Source organism: Periplaneta americana, chromosome 7 (assembly GCF_040183065.1).
Source record: "Periplaneta americana isolate PAMFEO1 chromosome 7, P.americana_PAMFEO1_priV1, whole genome shotgun sequence".
Classification (NCBI taxonomy): domain Eukaryota; kingdom Metazoa; phylum Arthropoda; class Insecta; order Blattodea; family Blattidae; genus Periplaneta; species Periplaneta americana.
In genome coordinates, this window is record NC_091123.1 from 75,255,991 (window position 1) to 75,279,280 (window position 23,290).

At 34.9% G+C, this 23,290-nt stretch overlaps 1 protein-coding gene across 3 annotated transcripts in view; it reads left to right on the top strand.

Moving 5' to 3' along the window:
• Positions 1–23,290, top strand: part of LOC138703205 (serine-rich adhesin for platelets) — a 1,304,023-nt gene that overhangs the window by 1,165,508 nt on the left and 115,225 nt on the right. For all 3 annotated transcript variants that reach the window (XM_069830906.1, XM_069830908.1, XM_069830909.1), the window contains one exon: positions 6,672–6,724. The gene's annotated coding sequence lies outside the window, so the exon portion shown is untranslated. The remainder of the gene's footprint in view (positions 1–6,671; positions 6,725–23,290) is intronic.

Below are 23,290 nucleotides of genomic sequence, written 5' to 3' on the forward strand. Positions count from 1 at the left end.
TTATTACGTTAATTAAACATTGAGAATAAATACAATCCTTCATAATAATATGTGTATGTATTTATTTACACTGCAAATGGGCAAACACCCGGTGGCAGTGGTAACTTAATTACACACAACAAAAATAATACACAATACAATTAAAATACACAATTCAAATAATATACAATAATTACATTAATAAAAATGTATAAAATAACTAAATTAATAATTGAACCTAATTTTCTATTTCAACCAACTTATGTATAAGCCCTACATGAGTTTCACATTGATAATGATAACCTTTCACTTCACTCTAATCTCACTCACTACACTGGCACTATGACACATCTCACTTACTGCACTGACACTATGACACATTTCACTGATACTTTAGAACACAATTCACTGACACTATAGAACATCTATAAATTATCACTGATCGAAACTATTCACTGCCATTGTAAACCATAACTTCACTGACTCACAACACTTCACTGATGCAACAGTTCAAATAAGACAAACAATTACACCCTTATTTATACTTATAAACAGAAGTACATTAAACTGAACATTTGTGTGTTAAGATTCACGCGATCAAAATCTGTATAGTATGTAGTCCACACCTGTGGAGTAACGGTTAGCACGTCTGGCCGCGAAACCAGCTGGCCCGGGTTCGATTCCCGGTCGGGGTAAGTTACCTGTTTAGGGTTTTTCCGGGGTTTCCCCTCAACCCAATATGAGCAAATGCTGGGTAACTGTCGGTGTCGGACCCCGGACTCATTTCACCGGCATTATCATCTTCATCTCTCATTCAGACGCGAAATAACCTAAGATGTTGATAAAGCATCGTAAAATAACCTACTAAAAAATTTGCGTAGGCGATGCGTATTTATAAATTGCATTCTTTTATTTTTCGGTTGTTCTCGTAAAGGTAAAGTCAAGGCAGAAAACAGGAAAGACTGAAGAATGTTGGATTTGCATTGAAAGACCTGCCCTTGGGCATAACATGATGAATGAATGTTAACAAATCCACCTTTTCAGTTCCAGTTAATTCATCTTCATTTGGCTTCCCATTTTCATCATTTTGAAACTATAAATTGTTGTGGTATTAAATTCATTTTTCTATTTTATTACATTTAATTTTGATGTATCTTTTTTCAGATTTGTTCATATGTTTTATCATTTTATATGCAAACCCTTGTTTTCCGTGTGTGCCATTTTCTATTTCGCTTATAACTTATTTTAGGATTGTTGATGGGTTTCTTTAACTGCATGTACTCGTATAGTAAGCTCTGTTCTTTTTTATGTCTTTGCATTCATCTGTTTTATGTTGTAGCCACTGTAAATATGAATTTTTAAATAGAAAATACAATAGCTATATCAAATGTGTGTTTAATTTAAAATTCATTTCTGGGTGAAAATTCTAACTCGGTGAAATTGAACCTGGTTTGTAATCTACTGATATTGTTTATTTCATATTTAACATTCCAATTTTGTCCATCAGTTAAGTCGAAAGAGTAAAAATCATATGATATATTTACATGGAAAGTCAGGCTTTTGCATTAGTGAGGCGATGGATGCGTGCTGCAGTTCAGGTCCCTGTGGTTAAATGTCACGCCTTGAAATAATGGAACGGTCCATTGTATAATCTATTGCCCATTAGACTCGATGTAGTTTCTCAATTGATCAATTATGAATTGCAGGGATATTCGGAGCTCATGCTGCTGTGTGTTCCAAACTGTAAACTATGTGTGACATTTATTGAATTCCAGCGTTTCCATAAATTTAATCAAAATAATTTAAAGTGGAACATTTTAATAATAATAATAATAATAATAATAATAATAATAATAATAATAATAATAATAATAATAATAATAAAGTATGCATTGCACAATCAGAGCCATCTTTTGAGTCACAAATCAACAAAGCAATTGAATATCAATTCACATTACGTGATTGTCCACTTAAATATTTCAAAGCGTGTTTACCTTTATAAAGGTGATATAAAAAGTATAACCAAATTAATAATGCGTTTGCGTATACAAAAACACTCCCAAAAATAATATACACTTTTGAAAAAAAAATTATTTGATTAACAATATTTTCACAGTTACAATGACACATACATAAAAACTAAATATAAACATTTACATAGAGATAATAAATTTTACAGGAGAAAAAGTTCGTCCAAAGGGCTGGACTCTGGAAGAGTACCCAAAACGCTCATTGCATTTCCGCGTTGAATAGCAATATTTAAGCGTTGACGCAAATAAGTAGTGCAACGGCGATCACCAGTAATGGAGATCAAAATTTGTCCGATTTGAGATACCAAAACTTTAGCGTCATGACTCTAAGGACCGAAGGTCTCCACAGCAAATGGGACAAAGATATAATAATAATAATAATAATAATAATAATAATAATATAATAATAATAAAAAGAAACTTAAATAAATTTTGAGTTTCAAATGGATGTGGGTAATGATGGAAAGGTAGATTAGAAAACAAATTACTCTGTTCCATTTATTGTACCATACACTTTATGCTCAGAATACTGGTATTGAGCAATAATAGAGATACAGGAGGAATCCAAGCTGGAATGTTTAGGATATATTATTATTATTATTATTATTATTATTATATCATTATTATTATATCATTATTATTATATTATTATTATTATTATTATTATTATTATTATTATTATACATTCTTTTCGTGAGCAACCAATAGGTTACTGTAGACACGAAGTCCAACGTTGTGGAATAACAGTTAGCTTGCCTGACCGTGTAACGAGCAGGCCCGAGTTCAAATCCTGTTGGAACAAGTTACATGATTGGGTTTTTTTCCCCGGGTTTTCCATCAACCCATTACAGTTGGAACCACTGATTTTGGCGAATGATCTTGCTGACAGTACCAGTTGAAGAGCTATTTGTTGTCCTTCATGAATGAGTTGGCGAGAACGTTTTCCTCCGCTAGTATCATTGTTATGAAACATACAAATGGACCACAGTATAGTCCGAGTGGATAATTTGTAGCGTGCCGCAAGCGACTTTCGTTCGCAGTGGTTTTACAGTACGTCTCCCAGTACGTGTAATATTGCAGGTGACTGTCCAGAGTCCAATAGAATACTCTGGCGTGCATGTTTACTCTTATGTCCTACCCATTCCAGCTGCGACAGAGATAACAACCGATCTTGCAGCGGTGAGGAACTCACTCTCGAGTTCACATTAACAAAATCCATCTGCCGAAATCGCTGGTGTCCACTATAAGAGCAAATGTTTGCTAACTTTCGGCGGTGGACCCTGGACTCATTTCGCTGGCATTATCACCCTCGTAGATCATTCAGACGCCAGGTAACCGTAGTAGTTGATAAACCGTCGTAAAATAATCCAGTCAAAAAACTATAGACATGGTCAACAACAAATACAATAAAACACAATAAAATTCAAATAAAATAAACAATTATGTAGTTACTTCTATTAAAACACATTAACACTCTCTAGTTGTAAAAATTCATTTAAAGATTAAAAAGGCTTATCGATAAGCCATTTGTGTATTGCCTTCTTGAAATTTAAAAACTATCATTGAAAGATTCCTGCGGTAATTTGTTAAATAAGACGATGCCAATAGATTTGTATCAGCTTTTAGATTATGACAATCTGAAATTGGGTTTCACGAGATGATAACTTTGCCTTGTAGGATAAAGGCTGGTTCACAATAAACCGAAAATGAGAATCGGAACGAAAACGAAAACGGTAAAATTATTAAAATGTGTACATTTAAATGTGAGCATTCACAATTAACGAAAAGCTTGCCGGAGCCCGGGATCGGGAACGGAGAGTTGGCCAAGTTTCAACTTTGGCGTTCACGTTTACGATCACAGCCCACTAGATTCATTCTATTGCCATCTAAAAGCTATTTTTTCGTCGTATATTTTGTAGAAAAAGACCGTGACATAACGTATGCATTATTTTGTTCTGTGCTCTGCATCATGGAGCAACTTTTATTTGATGAGATTCTAATATTGAGTGTTGAGGAAAATCCTCACGTTTACGATAAGCGGTGCGCCTCGTATAAAGATGAGAAAATGAAGGAGAATACGTGGCTTTCAATAGCTGCGTCTTTGAACACCGATCGTAAGTGAATCATATTTTATTACTGTATTGGTTGTATTACACACTACATATTCATGCTTCAATTCAATAACTACTATTATGTTCATTTTTGTTATATTACAAATGTTTCTTCTCTAATTATTTTACGTTATGGTAGACTTAAAATATGTTGTGATAATGAAGATGCATGGGTATATTTATAGTAGCGTGCGTACCTAATGAAATGTTTCAGTTGAAATTTCGAAATTGGTTAACCTACGTTTATGTTGGCTGCCTTGTGCTCATGAGAGAATGCCATTGGTCAATTATACACAAATAACATCAGAATGCGTAATATCGACTTTACATATCGTTATTGACATGCATATCGATGCATAGTCGTCTACGTTCTCGGTTTATCGTGAATAAAAATTTTCATATTCACGTCCTCTGCTTCTCGTTCCCGGTTTATTGTGAACCAGCCTTAACTATGAACAGTTGATACAAAGATATAACTATTAAGATTATTTTTAATATTGAATTATGAAAACATTACTCTAGCTAACCTACAACAAATCATATTATTATGTGCTTCCCAAGTCAGTTCGTGATCAATAATTCCTAATAACTTTACATTAGACACACTCATATCATGTAAATTATTTTTTAATGTAGGCCTAAACAAAATTCGTTGCATTTTATTATCATTTAGGCAGAAACCATTGACTCGGAACCATTGATTAGCATCAGTAAAGGAATCAGATATGACCTTATTCAAAATATTCATGTCAAAATTTTTATTATACAGAGTATTATAACTAGCGAAAAGTATAAATTGACATAACAAGGTAAATCATTATTCATTTACTAAAAAGAAGAAAGATCCTAGCACGGAGGCTTGAGAAATACCACAATCAAAAGCAGCTAATTTTGAATAATCACCATTAACATAAACAGAATGCATACGATTTGACAAGTAAAACTGAAACAACTGTAACTCAATGCCAAACACACCATAATATTTTAATTTCGAAATAATAATGTCATGAACAATGCATTCAAAAGACTTAGGAAGGTCACATAAGATGGCTAAAGTATCATTGTGATCTTCAAATCCAGAAATAATCGAGGCTACAAAATCTTCAACAGCATTAACTGTGCTAAGACTTTCCTGAAACCATATTGAGAATTCATAAATAGAGAATTAGATTGGACATACTCCGTTAATTGGTTATGTATTACTATTTCAATAACCTTAGAAAATATTAGCATAATAGATATTGGTCTATAATAAAATTGTTCTGGTTTAAAAGAATCACCCTTTTCGTAAACCGGTACAACTTTTAAAGTATGAGGAAAAATATCCTCTAGGAGACATTTATTAATGCAAAAGATTAAAGACGAAATAATATTGTTAATAACCTGTTTAAGGGGTTAGGTACAGCTTACAGCAGTAAAAATTTGGAAATATTCAATATATTTTCCTCCAGTACTGTATCTTGTACAATAATGAAAATTAGTATGTGTAAAACAACGTCCTTCTGCTATATGAAAAAAGTATTTTTACGATTCCAAAAAATTATTTACATTTTTTTTTTCAAAATTCAGTTCATTGTGCAGTGCTGAAAAACTATCCAACATTCAGTGTTGCATTTTTTTTTTTTTTTTTTTTTTTGTATTTATGCATGTCATATCTACAGTATGATGCAAGGTCACTTCTCTACCTTTGATATATTGTTTGATAAAATAAATTGATATATAATAAGGGCAAATATCAGTATTTTCTTCTAACACAAAAAATACATTATTTATTAAGGACTGTAGTTGAAAGAGCATGATATTGTAAACATGAGTTTCAGCAATAAAATAAAAGAGAGAGAACATGAAAAAGATAACAAGGGGAGAAACGCTTCATCACTGCACAATGAACTGCCGCCATTTTGAGTTTTGAAAAAATATATATATATAGATAATTTTCTTAAATCGTAAAAATATTTTTTTCATATAGCAAAAGGACAATGTTTTACACATACCAATTTTTCGCTATTGTATAAGATACAGTAATGGAGAAAAAAATGTTGAATATTTCCAAACATTGTACTGCTGTAAGCTGTACCTAACCCCTTAATTGAAATTCCATTAATATTATAAATACAGTATATTTGTTTTATCATTTTTAACACTCTGTCTTTACATATTAGGATGTCAGCATCTTTGGGATGTATGTACGCTGTACCGTTGATGAAAGTTACCAAGTACTGCTTATCTTTCCGTATATAAACACAATGAAACACACATGTTAAAGTTTGACTAAGCTTTTGAGCAGCTTTAAACGTAGTCATTTGATATTCTCCTCTAGAGGCGCAGAATGTGATCCCAGGAACGTTCCTCTTGTATCGCATCTTAGATATACGAATTAGCGTCCTGTTACATGACAAATAGTCTTCTGTAAACACCAGCACCGCTCTATCAAATGATCGACATGCAATAAAGCTGAGAAGTAATTGATTCTCAGTTTCCAAGGATGCACGGAAGCTAATCCTTGCTCTGATAGTATTGTTGTTTGACGGCGGATGTTCTTTTGTTCTAGGTCTTGGGAGCAGACTTAAAAGAGAAAGAGCAGTATGGCAGAAGACTCCTCCCGTAAGTATCATACCAAAATTCTATTGAGGATAAAAGGGAGGCTCATGCATTATCTTATATCATGTAAATGAAGGGTTTGTGACGCGGTTGTCTTCAAACGCTGTACCGAGGGGAGAATAAAGGGAAAGGAAGCAGAGTAATAAATGGAATGTAGAACAAAGTAAAAAGTTATACGAGGGAAAGGAATACCATTTACGAAGAATAAGTGCAAGCTCATCAAGACTTTGCTCTTGAAGAAAAGAACGAGGCTCAGGATACAAAAAGATTTTATTCTGATTCGAATTGCTTACATTATGAAACTTCCTTTTACACTATGTTGTAGTTTTTAGCTCTCTATTTTAATTGTGTTGAAAGCGAAATCCTTATTGGTTCTACTCTCATGAATATATTACATAGTTTCTTGAGTTTCATGTATAGAATTTGAATGTAGTTTTCCTCGGTTCATTTTACTTTTATTTAACTCAACATATCTATATCGATAGATCTTTGTCTAGAGAGTTACTTTATGAGAGGTTTGAAATAAAATTGTTATATCCTCAATAAGCAATTTTTTTTGTGGTATAGGCCTATGTACAGAGTGTTCCATATAATATGAGGCTTCCCTCACACCGCACGATGAGTGGTATTTTTTGTTACACGCCTCGCACAGTTACCGCTAAGTCGGTCGTCGTTTCTACGGTAGAAACTTCAGTTTGTAAAATTCGTTTAGCGGAGAAAATATTTATAATCAACATAAAAGTGAATACAAGTGCATCTTACCTGTGTCACAAGAGGTGTTCAGAATGTACCTCTTCTGTTTCAGTGTATTTTTAACATTTTCGAAGATTGTCCTGAAATATTCGCCTAATCTCTTAGAAATGACTTGTCGGATATTTTCTTTCACTTTTTGCATAACTTTAAGCTACAGAGTTTCGCTGCAATATGCTATACACTATTCTTAAACAATTATAAAGAACACAATACAGACCGATTATTTAATCCTGACAGCTCAGCGACGCGAAAGAGGGGAAGTAATATGAATAGTGGGAAGAGCGTCGGAGTAGAGATAAGGGCGAACGGTCGGTAAAGGAATGCAGTACAGCTTAATTGTACTAGAAACATACAGCTCTACCGCACGCATGACATCCTATCGCTTCGAAGACAAGCGAGTGACTAACCCAAACACCCCTTGGCGTAGCCTGACTCAGGCTCACATCTCCAGCGACTGTCAGGACTAAATAATCGTACTGTACCTTGCACTATACTAAGTACTAATGATTAATATTTTCTGTGTACTCAAACAATTAGAAAAACACAATAGTTTGCATCACACTACGCATAAATGGGTAATCACTTGAGTAACTCACAACAGACTGAGGTGAACTGCATGCATGCAAAGCCTGACAATTAATATTCTTGAACTTCGGCGCGTACGACAGGCACACTGTGGGAGACAACATTTCTGTACGTCCAGTGACGCCATGTACAGATGACCCTGTGCTATATACATGGTGTTCCATAACCTTTGGGACACTCCTATAAATATCGCATGTTAGTATATCTAAAAGTAGTTTTGTATTTACGTTATAGGGTTGACCAAAGCCTACCGTTTGGAGTAGTCAATTATACAGTTTACAGTACTTTCAATTTAACATTAAAACACATTTTCTTTATTTTATGACTTGGTTGGTTCTGATACTAGACGCCTCATATGTTTCTTAGCAAAAATTGATCCTTTCTGTGTGACTTATCGTTTCTCAAAGTTTGTCGGTTAGGTCCTGTTACATCCGGTATAATAAAAATGTGACACTTTTATCCCATATACCTACACTTTACACTTTTTAAGAGTTTTTAAGACTTTTTTCATTTATATTCCTTATCTGAAACCCTCTGAGATCTTTTAAGATGCGAAAGAGAGTGGTGTACGGAAAGCAACGGAAAGATGTCGGATTCATCATTCCCAAGAAAAACTGCAAACATCAAGAAAGAATATTGCTGAAACTGATCCGGAAGAAAAAAGTTGGCTGGGTCATTGGCTAAGAATAAAGTTCCTACTGAAGGATGCACTGGAAGGAACGATGAACGGGAGAAAAGTTCGGGATAGAAGATATCAGATGATATAGACAACATTAAAGTTTATGGATCATATGCGGTGACTAAGAGGAAGACGGAAAATGGGAAAAATTTATTGGGGAATGTTGGGTTTGCAGTGAAATACCTGCCCTTGGGCAGTGCACTATGTATGAATGAACGAATGGATGAATATTGCATCGCCTTGGATAGATAGATACTTCGCAGGGTGCATTAAACGATACTACATTTACACATTGCGTTTTGATAAGTCAGGTTTTAGAGGGATGTAGACAGGACAAATTTTCAAATAGTGGCGTCAAAATACAACCTGTGCAATCACAGCCGTCAGAAGTCACCGCAACGTGCTGGGTTCTCACACGTTGACAGGACAACCGGAGGGAACATGTTCATTTCAGTCAGATATCCAGACAGATATTGCGCCCTTCAGTTATCTGTGCAAACCCATCTAGAATAGCAATGTTTTTAAAGAGGTTTCATTTTGTTACTTTCTCATTGTATTAGTTACAAGCTGTACCCGTGCGCTCCGCTGCACCTGTTAGAAATAAATATAAAGTAATTACATAATTAAAATAGGACGTTTGATCCAGGGAACATTCGTGTTTGATATAAGGATAAATCGTTCAATATGTTACTTAATTTAAATTGTATTTAAATAATTAAAATGCGGTCATTTTGGTCCAGAGAGCACTCATTTGGTGCAATGACAATTCCTTTAACATGTTTCTTAATTGTTATTACATGCAACCATAGTTTAATGAAGATTGACATATCATTTAGTTTTAATGTGTATATTTTATATTACTTGCTATATGTTTCAGAAGTTACTGTAATAACATTGTAGAATTATGTCCATCTAGAGAAACTACACTTTCCAATGGTGAAATAATAATAATAACAATTAAACAATTAATTATCTTCCGATATTACTTCATACAAACACAGAAACATTCTCGTAGGCTATGTTTAATAGCTTTCAATTGTTGTTGTCCAAGGCCCCTTATAGACGAAGTCATTTGTTTTTATTTCAGTACAGCGCCTTAGAAGGCGTTGTTATTGTAATTTTAAAGCTCATTTATCTCATTAAATATCAGTCCTATCAAAATTTTGTATAGAATAAAACTTATCGGAAATTATTTTAAAGAAACTTTTGTTATGTAATATTTTTCATGAAAATCAATAATAAGCGAGATATTTCGATTTATTTAATTCAGGCCCCCTTATAACCCCCTTTTAAATAAAGTATTTTGAATGTCATATAGCCTAAAATCTAAGTTACAACGAACTTAATTTATATTCCAATTTTCATATAAATCGGTTCAGCCATTATTGCGTGAAAAGGTAACAAACATCCAGACAGACAGACATACAAACAAAAATTTCAAAAAAGCGATTTTCGGTTTCAGGATGGTTAATTATACATGTTAACACCAATTATGTTTGGAAAATCGAAAATTACCAGAAAAATTTTGGCTACAGATTTATTATTAGTATATATGATGGAGATTAATGTGTCCCTGGAAGAACTATTTCGAAATATTCATAGAAATACATATCTCTGTATGAATTATGCCAAAAATAAGGGGTTTTGGCATGTTATTTAAGCTTAACTATATTTTCGTATAAGTAGCGAAGTCGGAATCGGTAACCTATCTACTCGTTAATTAATTTGAAATGTATAAAATACAATGTATAATTATTATTTAAAATATAGGACATCATTTGAAAAAAAGTGACTTTTTTTCCCCGAAAGTCACGTCGTTTTTGACATTCTTCTGGTACATAATAATTAAACTCGTCGAACTCGTGTAACATGTAATCTAATATATAGGGTTGTTTCCGATCTCTGATAACGAATTTGAATGACGACATGTGCGTCAGGAGTCACACGACAGCTAAACTGTGGCGCGAGGTGACAGACCAGTAGTGAGCGATCTCATTATCAGAGTGCACGGCGACTTACAGCAGAAATTCCCAAGAAAATCGAGCCTTTTTGGGAGGGGTACATAACAACCCTTTCCAATGCCAAGTACAGTTAAGTGGAAATAAAAGAAGCCTGCAATAAACGAGGTTTCGTTATTTCCAAGAAAGGCATCTTCTGTTTGCTTCATAAGATTGGTAAAGCTCGAATGCAATTAATTTGTATCATCTCGTGGGGTGCGGCAACTTGTGACGGGGGTGGTTTGCTTGCTTTTTCCACTCTGGAATTAATCCCATCCGAGCTTACCAGTCTTATTAGGTACACACAAGATGCCTTTCTTGGAAATAACGAAACCACGTTTTTTGCAGGTTCCTATGATTTTCACGTAACTTTACTTGGCATCGGAAAGGATTGTTATGTATCCCTCGATTTTCTTGGGCATTGCTACTGTGATACACCGTGCACTTTGATAATGAAATCACTTACTACTGGTCCTTCACCTCTCGCCGCAATTTAGCTGTCGGTGTGATTTCTGACGCACATGACGTCATTCAAATTCGTTATCAGAGGTCGGAAACAATCCGGCAGTGTTGGTATCCTGATCATAAGAGTATGCTAATATTTTGTATTGAACATTTATAGTTTTTGCGTTAATCACACTTCACCAGTCTTCAGTTTCATCATCATCGTGTTCGTCGTCGTCACCACCACCATCATCACGGTACGGGCCGTTTGGTTCGTTCCGTCCCCACTATGTAGCACTGATCACTCCATCGTGCTGTTTTCCGATATTTCTTCTTCCTCTGGCAGCATAATTTAGCTTAAGTGGGAAATTCGGTTTTCTGTCATACGGTTAATGTGTTCTTCCCAGTTTCTTCTGCGATCTTTTATTTCTGTAATTAAACTCTTCACTCCAAGCTTTTTTCTTGTATCTTCAATTCTTTCGTCTTGCAATATTACTCCTGTTACAGATCTCAAGAATCGCATTTCTCTTCATTCTATTCTTTTCCTGGCCATTTGTGTTAGGGTTTAATTTAGGAACCATACATGAAAACTGGGTTGACAATCGTTTTGTAAAATTTTATCAGAGTTTCTTCTTGTCTTTTTATTTAAAATTATCCTGTTTGCTACACACATATACAGAGTGTTTCAAAAATACGGGGCATAATTTCAGGTATGTATTTCCCACATGTAGACAATCAAAATAGTTCATTACAACATGTGTCCGGAAATGCTTCATTTCCGAGTTATGGCCTTCACAACATTGAAATTCACCGGAACATTTTTCTTTCCGCAGGTCTTTGCCATCAAAGGAGACATTAAGAGGGCACTCTGACAGTTCATTCCGAGGCGAAGGTTACATTCAGTGTTGTGTAGGCGTTAGACTGTGCGACATGTATTCAAATCAAGAGCTGGCAGAGATACACTTCATGTACGGTAAGGCGGACGGCAATGCTGCGCTGGCTCGTCGTTTGTACCAGGAGAGGTACCCACAGCAACAATGTCCAGATCGGAAGACATTTGTACGTCTCCATTACCGTCTGTGCGAGTATGGAAAATTTAACTCTCCTGGTTTGGGAAGGGGACGACCAAGATCTACAACTCCAGAAGTACAGGAGGAGATTCTGGAGGCTGTGAACATGACTCCTTCTATCAGCACACGAAGGGTGATGTTGCAAGTCAATGTTCCTCATACGACTGTCTGGAGACTGTTGAAAAAGTATCAATTGTATCCTTATCATTTGCAACGTGTACAGGCCCTGGGATCGTGTTCGCAGGTCAATGAGACATCGATGTGAGGTCTGTATTCAAGCAGGAGGTGGACATTTTGAACATCTTCTGTAATGACAACGACCTGCGGAAAAAAAACGTTCCGGTGAATTTCAGTGTTGTGAAGGCCATAACTCAGAAATGAAGCATTTCCGGACACATGTTGTAATGAACTATTTTGATTGTCTACATGTGGGAAATACATACCTGAAATTATGCCCCGTATTTTTTAAACACCCTCTATATATTAGTATTTCATAAGCTTATTTTCCATATCTATACTTTTGGAGTAAAAAATATTGCACAGATATAATTAGAACTGTTAACTTGTTTAGTTGTTTTATTGTCTATTTTCGATACCGGTGCTATTTTCGATCGTCTACGACGTAAACCAGCGGTCATCAGCACAGTGCTCCCTCGGACTAGTGTCTCTTACCCGCGGATAAGAGATGCACTGGCTTGTATCCGTGGCTGCTAGCGGGTATGTTTTTCGCCTCTCCCTTCTTCAAGACGGTGCATATTACGATACACTCCTTACCTTTACCCATGTAGCGAGTGCTGACAACCGCTGACTTAAAGCAATAAAAATCACTGTTTTGGTTTTATTTACAGACATATTATTTGCCACAGCTTATATGCAGTTATTTGGAGATCGTCTTTTGAATCTGCCATTATGACCTAGACATCTGCAATAAAATGAAATTTATCTTATCCTGATGACATCGTGTACTGTTCATCAAACTGTTAGCAAGTATAAGGAATAGTTCATTACTTCACATGTGAAAATATTTAGACGCCATTATTTCTTTCTGTGAAATAATTTGTTGGTTAGAAACAAACATTTCATTTTATACCCGGTCGGTAACTTAGCAACAAAGGAATTTTTACCTGATACTACGGATTTAAACGATTCATTCTGGCTAACTAATATTGTATACTGTATAAGAAGGAGAATAATTACAATAACTATTGGTATAAGATAAAACTTTGTACACTACACGTGGCTAAAAGTTCATTGTGTGTTCCTGAGAAATTATGATACTTGCGCTATATGTTCGTGTCATAAGCCTATCAGTCAAAACAAATGGCCAATGTAAGCCACGTATGAGATAAATAACTATTAAATTGATTTTATTAATAATTATAAAATTTCTAGGTAAAACATTCTGCTATTTTAAAAAGTACGGGTGAAAAGGGATACCCTTACCAATGTTAGTCTCTCTTTTCCCTTTGTCAATTGTTAATCTTTTATTAAAGCAAAAACTTCGCGCTGCTTTTATTAGTTGCGTAGGAAACCCTTTCCCATAATTTTGATCTATCATTTTGTCAAACACCTTTTCACATTCTATAGATAGGCAAGCAGAAAGGCAGATAGATATAGATATAGAATACAGATATATATACTGTAGATATAGAGATATAGATATATATACATATACCGTAGATATATACAGTATATAGATATAGATATAGAGATATAGATTTTTATTTTATTTTAGTAGGTTATTTTACGACGCTTTATCAACATCTTAGGTTATTTAGCGTCTGAATGAGATGAAGGTGACAATGCCGGTGAAATGAGTCCGGAGTCCAACACCGAAAGTTACCTAGCATTTGCTCATATTGGGTTGAGGGAAAACCCCAGAAAAAACCTCAACCAGGTAACTTGCCCCGACCGGGAATCGAACCCGGGCCACCTGGTTTCGCGGCTAGACGTGCTAACCGTTACTCCACAGGTGTGGACTAGAGATATAGATATAGATATGGAAATATAGAGATAGAGATATAGATATAGATATTTATTATACATACAGATGCACTACAGTATCAGAATTTGCTCTTAAATCCAATTCACTGGTCTTTTGACCGTACGTGCTTTACAAAACAAGTCCTACTTTGTAGGTTTCACCCCCTCACCTGTGATTATATCCAACCACTCTCCAAAAGAACACACAGATTAATATGAAAATGGCACAAACAAAATACATTATATAATATATCCTAGTCTAACATACAAACAGGCATAAAAGTGTATAAGAAGCAACATATCTGTAGGGCCTATATGTGAGGCGGAAAGCGAAAAGGGACCTCTTGTCGGAGGAGTAAAATTTTCAGTACAAGCAAAATAGATGGTTAGGGTCGCAAATATCGAATTCGGTATTTTGTCGATTATTATAGCTTAGTTTGTCCTGTTCAAGCTCATTATCGATTTAAAATTTCTTAAATATATAAAATTATATTGATGGTGACAATGTAAAATTTTAAAGCTTGTTTTCTCAAAACACTTCATTTCCGTAACAAATATTCTAACTGCCATAACTCACTAAATTTATTAGTTAGAAATCTAAATTTTGTATCAATTTCTTTAGAATTTAATACTGAACTTGAAAATAACAAACTCTAAATCTTAAATTTGCGTCAAGAAGTCCTTTTTCGCTTTCCGTCTCACATATTATGTATTTTTTGTAATTCTTTTATTTTCTGATTCTGAATACCACAAATAAGCTTGTAATCGTCAATGGCGGGATACGTTTCGTAATGTTGGAAAAAATAATTTTTCACATGAAGCCTTATTTTTTAATATTAATTATACTGTAGTAATCATTGTGCTGTATTGCACACAATATTCATGTTGTGCAGAATTATTGTTACCGGTATATATAATACATTAAATAAGATTTCGTTAGTGGTGTGACAAAATCTGGAACATTTAAGCATACAATATGCTAGTATTTTATTGTTCTCTTAAACTAAAAGGTTATACGTAAAGATTAATTTCTGGTCATCCAGAATTTATCTGTTATGGTAACAATGGTTATTGAGGAGAAAAATTCACTTTGGATCCGGGGATCGAACCCGGGTCCTTGGTTCTACGTACCAAGTGCTCCAACCATTGAGCTACGCCGAAGTTCAATTCACAGCATCGGATCGAATCCCACATCGCTACCATAACAGATAAATTCTGTACGACCAGAAATTAATCTTTACGTAGAATCTTCGCCCAACAGTGCATATACTGTTGAATCCCGGTCATTAAAGTCACTCAACTGAGTACGCTCCTTGTATAATGGCAGTTGACTGAATATATTATGTCAACATATATGCCGAATATGAAGTCAGGCCACAAAGGAAAAAACACTAGAGGAGTGAGATTTTATCCGGTGCTGTGAATTGAATTTCGCCGTAGCTCAGTGGTTAGAGCACTTGGTACGTAGAACCAAGGACTCAGGGTTCGATCACCGGCTCCGGAGCTTATTTTTTTCCTCTAATAACCATTGTTAAAATGTTGTAGTAAGAGTCATTAATATGGAATCAAACGTTTTTCTTCTTCTACGTCACAGGATAAGTACAGTAGTGTCAAAAAAAACCGGACCGACCCTTGTAGCTGATTTCAGAGCCTTGTTCACTCCAGAGCACGATAGACTGGTAACTAAGACTTTCGTGGTTCGAATCCTACCTGGGAAGGAAACTTTTTTTGTTCCTTATTCAAATTTATTCCCAATACTTTTCGATTACAGCAACATTTTACTACTTAATTAACTTATTATTCCCAGAACATAAATTTTACCAGCGATCGAAGAGTATTGGGAATAAATTTGAATAAGGAACAAAAAAAGTTTCCTTCCCAGATAGGAATCGAACCACGAAAGTCTTAGTTACCAGTCCATCGTGCTCTGGAGTGAACAAGGCTCTGAAATCAGGTACAAGGGTCGGTCTGGTTTTCTTTTTTTTTTGCCACTACTGTACATTTTGAAAATAAACAGGAATTCGAACAGAATTATCTATGTCCTATGACGTCAGTGATATGACTTTGGTAATTTGTCTCCTTTCACATTGTGGTTACAAACGTTACAAATAAATTAAAAATTCTGTAAATTCATTTACAGTTAATGAATACATACCATCACAAATCGTCGTTGTTCCTGCAATAACTCCTATATGCAAAATATAAAATCTTTCAGGAGGAAGAAAAAACACGTCAGCCGTACATAGGAGACTGAATTCTTACATTTTCGAAACAAAGATATGTAATTACATATAGGAGATTTTATTATTTTATGTATCACTATTTAAGTTATTTAATAGAGCAAAAATCTGAAAATCGATAAATATGTCACATAGGAGTTATTGCAGGAACAACGACGAAATATTAGTCTATATTTTTAAAGCTAATTCAAGTTTTATTAGAGAAGAATTTGTAGGCTGTTGTCTAATCAACTATCTAACAGTAAAGACAGGTCTGCACCTCACAACTGATACCAATAAGACACCACTCTTGAGGCAACTAAGCCAGGAGATAATGGGGTAGGGTGGCCAGTTCCTTCCCCCCCATTACATACATCGCCGACTAGCTACATCTTACATTAGTCAGACTTCAGATGCATACAAACAATAATTGAGCTTCCTCTGACACATATCAAGTGAGATGTATTGCCTGATAATAGATGTACACATAAGCCAATTTGTAGGTTATGTATAAATATTTTGGACGTTCTCATGGGAAAACTCAATGTAATCTTCTGTCTCAGGAAACAGTACATTATTTTTTTACTTGGTTATTTAACGACGCTGTATCAACTACTAGGTTATTTAGCGTCGATGGGAGTGGTGATATCGAGATGGTATTTGGCGAGATGAGGCTGAGGGTTCGCTATAGATTATCTGACATTCGTCTTATGGTTGGGGAAAACCTCGGGAAAAAACAAATAATCAACCCAAGCGGCACTCGAACCCGCGCCCGAGCGTAACTTCGGATCGGCAGGCAATCGCCTTAACAGACTGAGCTATTCCGGTGGCTCACATTACTTGTTAACCATGTCTTGAATATTATACATAGGGTGACCAGATTCACATCGATAAAAAAGAGGACACAAAACTTCGAAAAGGAGGACATTGGTCGGAAAAAGACGACAGAAAATATGTACTTAGATTCAGCCTTAGGCCTATATTATGGTTTAAATTACGCCAATATGTATTTTATTACAAAATGTTTACAGTACAGATTTAGGCTTATATCTTACTTAAAAGTATGTTAATCTCTATTTTATTACAAAATAATTATGAAAAAAAATAATAATAATGATTTTACAGTTAGCTACATATGAAAATTAAGGGAACTATAATTATTAGAGGACAGAAAATAGAATTTTAAGATTTACATCCGTACTCGATCTCTCAATTTATTAGCTATCTGTGAGCAACGACCATAACAAGGGGGAGCAAAGGGAGTTATTATGATCGTCGGCAAAAAAGAGTATATTCCGTCGACACTGTTGTCACCTACAGGCAAGTTACTTGAAAAAGGTGTCAAATCAGATTATTTCAAAATATTAGGCATGTAAGTAACAAAAAAGAGAACATTTCTTGATTTTTTAAAATCCGCCCGTACCCCGGACAAAGGCCTAAAAAGTAGGGCATGTCCGGACAAAAGAGGACGTCTGGTCACACTTATTATTATTATTATTATTATTATTATTATTATTATTATTATTAATTTTGTGTTGCTAATGTGTGTCAGAATCCAGGATCAAGCTGGTTTACAAGTAACTGTAAGTCCGTGATTATATTTGGTGTTTCAATATATCTTCAAATTTTCGTAACTTGAAGTAAGCACAGAACCTTGCCTCTGACGGGCCCGTGGTGTCGGCGTTTAGGCCTATCCCTCGGTCGTGCTCTGTTCGTCTCCGTCAGCTCTTCTAACTTGTGCATCACCTCTAATTTTCCTCTATAACCCTCACTTCCTCCTCCTTTTGACGTTGCTCATCACCGACTTCCAATTTCTTCGACATTTTGGCAACAGCATAATTACTCCAATTAGTGTGGCATCGCGTGCGGAGGTTCAACATTCAAAATTCATAAAGGCGAACGCAAAGGTTACATCTCTTAAAAATTCCTCTAATTGGAATCTTCTTCAGCCTTTACAGTTGCAACTTCAACCCTCTGCTCTCTTGCCCCATCCTTTTCCCCTCTACTCCTTCGCCGCTCTTTCCGTCTAGTCGTTGAGAATTATTCCTCGCTGCTTCATAATTCCCTAAAGAGTGGAATTACTTCTTGGCCGATGAACTATGACCTTTATCAGACTATTATTCAAATACTTTCTCTTTAGGAAGCTGCATCGTTAAATAATAATTGTTCCAATTCTAAGAAGGAACCCGAAGTTACGAGAACGCTTTTAATTCTCTGCTTCAAATTTATTAACCATTTTAAACCGAAGACGTGTTTCATGTTGTGCTTTTACTTTCTTGTCATCTTCAGGGAATATTGAGACTTTGAAAAGTCAATTTAGAAATAATTATAAGTAGATAGATTTTCAGCATCTCGTATTGTAATTTTATTGTTGATATTGTAGTTGGAATCTCCTGGTAGAGGGGCAGAGAAGGCCTGACGGCCTTATCTCTACCAGGTTAAATAAATAAATACTAAATACTAATACTAATACAGCTAATAGTTATTTCTGTGTTGCCATCTAACGTTTTGACTGTAGTTTTTGCTCGTAAATTATTGGAAAGGTTTCATTCAAACATAACAATTTATCCGTAAAACATACATATTGTCGTTGTTCCTGCAACAACTCCTATGTGACATATTTATCGATTTTCAAATTTTTGTTCTATTAAATAACTCAAATAGTGATACAGCAAAAAATAAAATCTCCTGTACAGGGTGAGTCACTTAAAACTTGCACCGCAAATATTTCTGAAATGGAAGGCGATTCTAGAGGTGCGGTTTTCACAGAGTTGAATTATAGACAAGGGCTCGTATTTGTAGCCCATACACAGATTTTAATAATTATGAGAAAGTGTACTTTTTTACACAACATATATTTTTTAAATGGAACAATGCCTATTGACATGAAAAAATAAAACTAGAGTAAATTAGAATGTCACTGTTTTCTTTTTTGCAGGATTCTAGCCCAAATAGTTTACAAGAAATTGTATTTTGAAAATTCTAAACACCAACAGTTATCTGTCCCATTCAACTGCTTAGTTGCTAGGCTACGATGTTGTTATGTTTGTTGACATTGTGTTTTCTGTACACTGATTGCATTGCGACTTTGTCAGTTACTTTGGGGTAGTTAAAGAAATAGGACATGCGTAGAAGATGGTATCTCCCAACGCAGAAAAAGCCAACATCCTCATGGTGTATGGAGAATGTAGGAATAATGCTGTTCATGCTTGTACAGTGTACGCAGAAAGATATGCCAATAGAAGTCAACCATCTCGACAATTATTTGTGAATCTCTTCAACCAATTGCGTGAAACGGGTAGTGTAACACCGAGAAAACGTAACAGGACTGGAGAAGAGTGACAAATTAATGTACTGGCTGCTGTTGCAGTAGATCCGCAAACTAATTCCCGTGCAACCGCACGAGGAAGTGGTATGAGTCAACGAAATGCAATTCGCATTCTCTATAGGCATAAGTTCCATCCCTATCATTACATCTCTCTTCAACAAGAGTTGCATGGAAACGATTTTGAGAATCGTGTTAACTTTTGTGCATGGGCATTAAAACATGATACTCCAGATTTGTCACGTATCTTGTTTAGTGACGAAGCAACATTTACTAATCATGGTCACGTTAACCTCAGAAACATACACTATTGGTCTGTAGAGAATCCCCGTTGGCTTCGTCAGGTGGAACGTCAGCGTCCATGGAGTGTAAACGTGTGGTGTGGAATAGTGAACCATCAGCTCATAGGCCCTTTTTTTCATAGAAGGAATACTGGATTCGGAAACGTATCTCAACCTCCTAACAGACCAACTTCCACAGATGTTAGAAGACTTCCACTGCAGAGTAGGAGGAACTTGTGGTATCAACATGATGGTTGTCCGGCCCATAGTGCGCGACGTACTACGGATTGTCTTCACAGATTGTTTCCAAATCGTTGGATTGGATGAAGAGGACCTGTACCTTGACCGATCCGTTCATCTGATTTGACTCCTTTAGATTTTTTCTGTGGGGAAAACTGAAAGACACTATCTACAAGGAAATACCGACTACACGAAATGATATGAAAGCACGGATTACTGCTGCCTGCGCTGAAATTTCTGCTGAAATGTTAGAATATGTGCAGCAATCTTTACATGACAGACTGGAGGCATGTATTCAAGCTGGTAGTGGTCATTTTGAACACAATCTTTTGATTGTTAATTTTCTCTTTCTTTGTCAGAATCCACAGAGAATTAGTGTGTTCACTTTTGTTTTTCTTTAGTTTGTGCTAACACATGGGACAGACAACTGTTGGTGTTTACAATTTTCAAAATACAATTTATTGTAAACTATTTGAGTTAGAATTCTGCAAAAAAAAAAAAAAAAACATTGACATTATAATTTGTTTTAGTTTTATATTTTTCATGTTAATAGGCATTGTTCCATTAAAAAAAAATTATGTTGCGTAAAAAAGTACACTTTCTCATACTTGTTAAAATCTGTGTATGGGCTACAAATTTGAGCCCTTGTCTATAATTTAACTCTGTGAAAACCGCACATCAAAATCACCTTTCATTTCAGAAATATTTACGGTGCAAGTTTTAAGTGACTCACTCTGTATATAATAATATTTATTTCTTCCTTCCTTCCTTCCTTCCTTCCTTCCTTCCTTCCTTCCTTCCTTCCTTCCTTCCTTCCTTTCTTTCTTTCTTTCTTTCTTTCTTTCTTTCTTTCTTTCTTTCTTTCTTTCTTTAAAAAATGTAAGAATTCACAATTTCCTATGCACCACTGCCATAGAATGAATAAGAATGAATAAATATGTTTTCTTCCTACTGAAAAATTTATATTTTGCACTTAGGAGTTATTGCAGGAACAACGACGATATGAGAAACAGTAACTTTAAAATATAATCATTATTGCAATAATTTTGCCTTATATCAAAATTGCATAAAATGGTTAAATAGATTAAAACATTTTTTGACTTTCATATTGTATCAACAAATGCAATGTTATTGCAATTAATGTTATTTAATTCTGTGTTATTTTTTCCATGGCCCCATGAAAGCTGAAAGCCGATGTTGAATATAACAGAAATAAACAATTGACTATAAAAGAGGCTATTTTAATAATATATATGCATGTTTTCTTGTATTTATTTTTATTTTTTAAGTAAATTTTTAACAATTTATCCAATTTTAAAGTAGCCTATGTTTTTCTTCTGGTTATGAAGGCTAAATGTGCAAACTTTGGCAAATATTGGTTAAAGAGTGTAGATTTGCATATAGATCATACATACATACATACATACATACATACATACATACATACATACATACATACATACATACGTACATACATTGTGCATTAATTGGTATGATTTTATACATAATGATACGATAATCTACTATATAGCCTAATATATTCTGAACTGATCATTATTCATTCCATTCTCTCAAATATATTTTGATATGGTATAGTTAGTCCTAGAGGTAAGCAACATTTGTGGTAAGCAAGTTATATAATAAAAATAAAATTTAACATGTGTAGAATCTACTTGAAAATATCCTTGATATACGAAACATTAAAAACGCAGCTTTGCCGATATATATGGGAGTCGCAGTCGTAAATTCGACTACTACACAGAGAATTATGTTGATGGGATCTGTGTGATGGTCTTTGTTGAGTAAGTTGGAAGACCGCGGACATTTGACCCCACATCACGGAAATCCGTCTCGTGTGAGATATAGAAGCCAAAACTAGACGTAGATTAAATCTAGACAGGGATATGGGAATCCGCAATATTGAAAATACGAGTAGGCCTAGACAATTAGAGTATTAATCTACTCACGATATGTGTCAGAGCAAGAACAAATGTTTGTATACATTTGAAGTGTGATTAGTGTAATATGTAGCTAATCACCGATGTATGCAATGCAGGGGGAAAGGAACTGGCCACCCTACCCCATTATCTCCTGGCCTAGTTGCCTCATAAGTGATGCCTTGTTGGTATCACTTGTAAGGTTCAGACCTGTCTTCTGACAGTTGACAAAACAAACAAACTACTCATTTGGAAGATTACCTAACGCACAAATTATCTCTTGTGTTCGACTTCATAAGAGGAAACGGCAAATCTAATCTCATCTTCCTGGTGAGTCTATATTCTTAAAATGTGTTAATCTGTCAGTTCTATTCATATATTATAATTTCATTTACAATTAAAATGTAGCCTTATTCTATTACCGAACCTAAGAATTTTATTTTGTTCTGACTCAATTTTTTATACACCTACTTTCGATTGAATATCAAATTCTCACTTCAGTGACTCAGCATAGCCGACGGCTTCACGTAAAAATTTCAATCGCTTTCATTTAAAAGTTTTCCTTTCGATATTCTTGTTATTGTTCGGAACATTCTCTGAAACTGGCTTCAATATAGAGATAATTATATATTCAAAAGTCAGACCGTTTTTTAGATCGCAGAACTTTATTAAAATAACATTTACATAAAATGGGAAGATCAATTCTTTCACAGAATAATAGGGTTTAATATCACAATTTTTTGTTTCGAAAAGTTTAATTTGTTTTGCTTCGGGAAATTTTATTTCGAAATGTAATAAATCAGCTGTTCAAACCATCCTTGTCGGAGATTTTATTCATAAATTAATTCTTCCAAATATTGGTTCTGTGTATGCTGGCGAATGGACTCAATCTGAATGGAATAGGAAATTAGTCATTGTTCTTGAGAATATTTGGCACATCGGTTTCGTAGTTTTCTCTTTCAAATGCTGTACAGAAATGTTAATTAGTATTCCTGAGAAAAATGTGTATTGTTTTCTGAGGACTTCAGAAAACGTGGCAGGATATGAAGGTCCTCT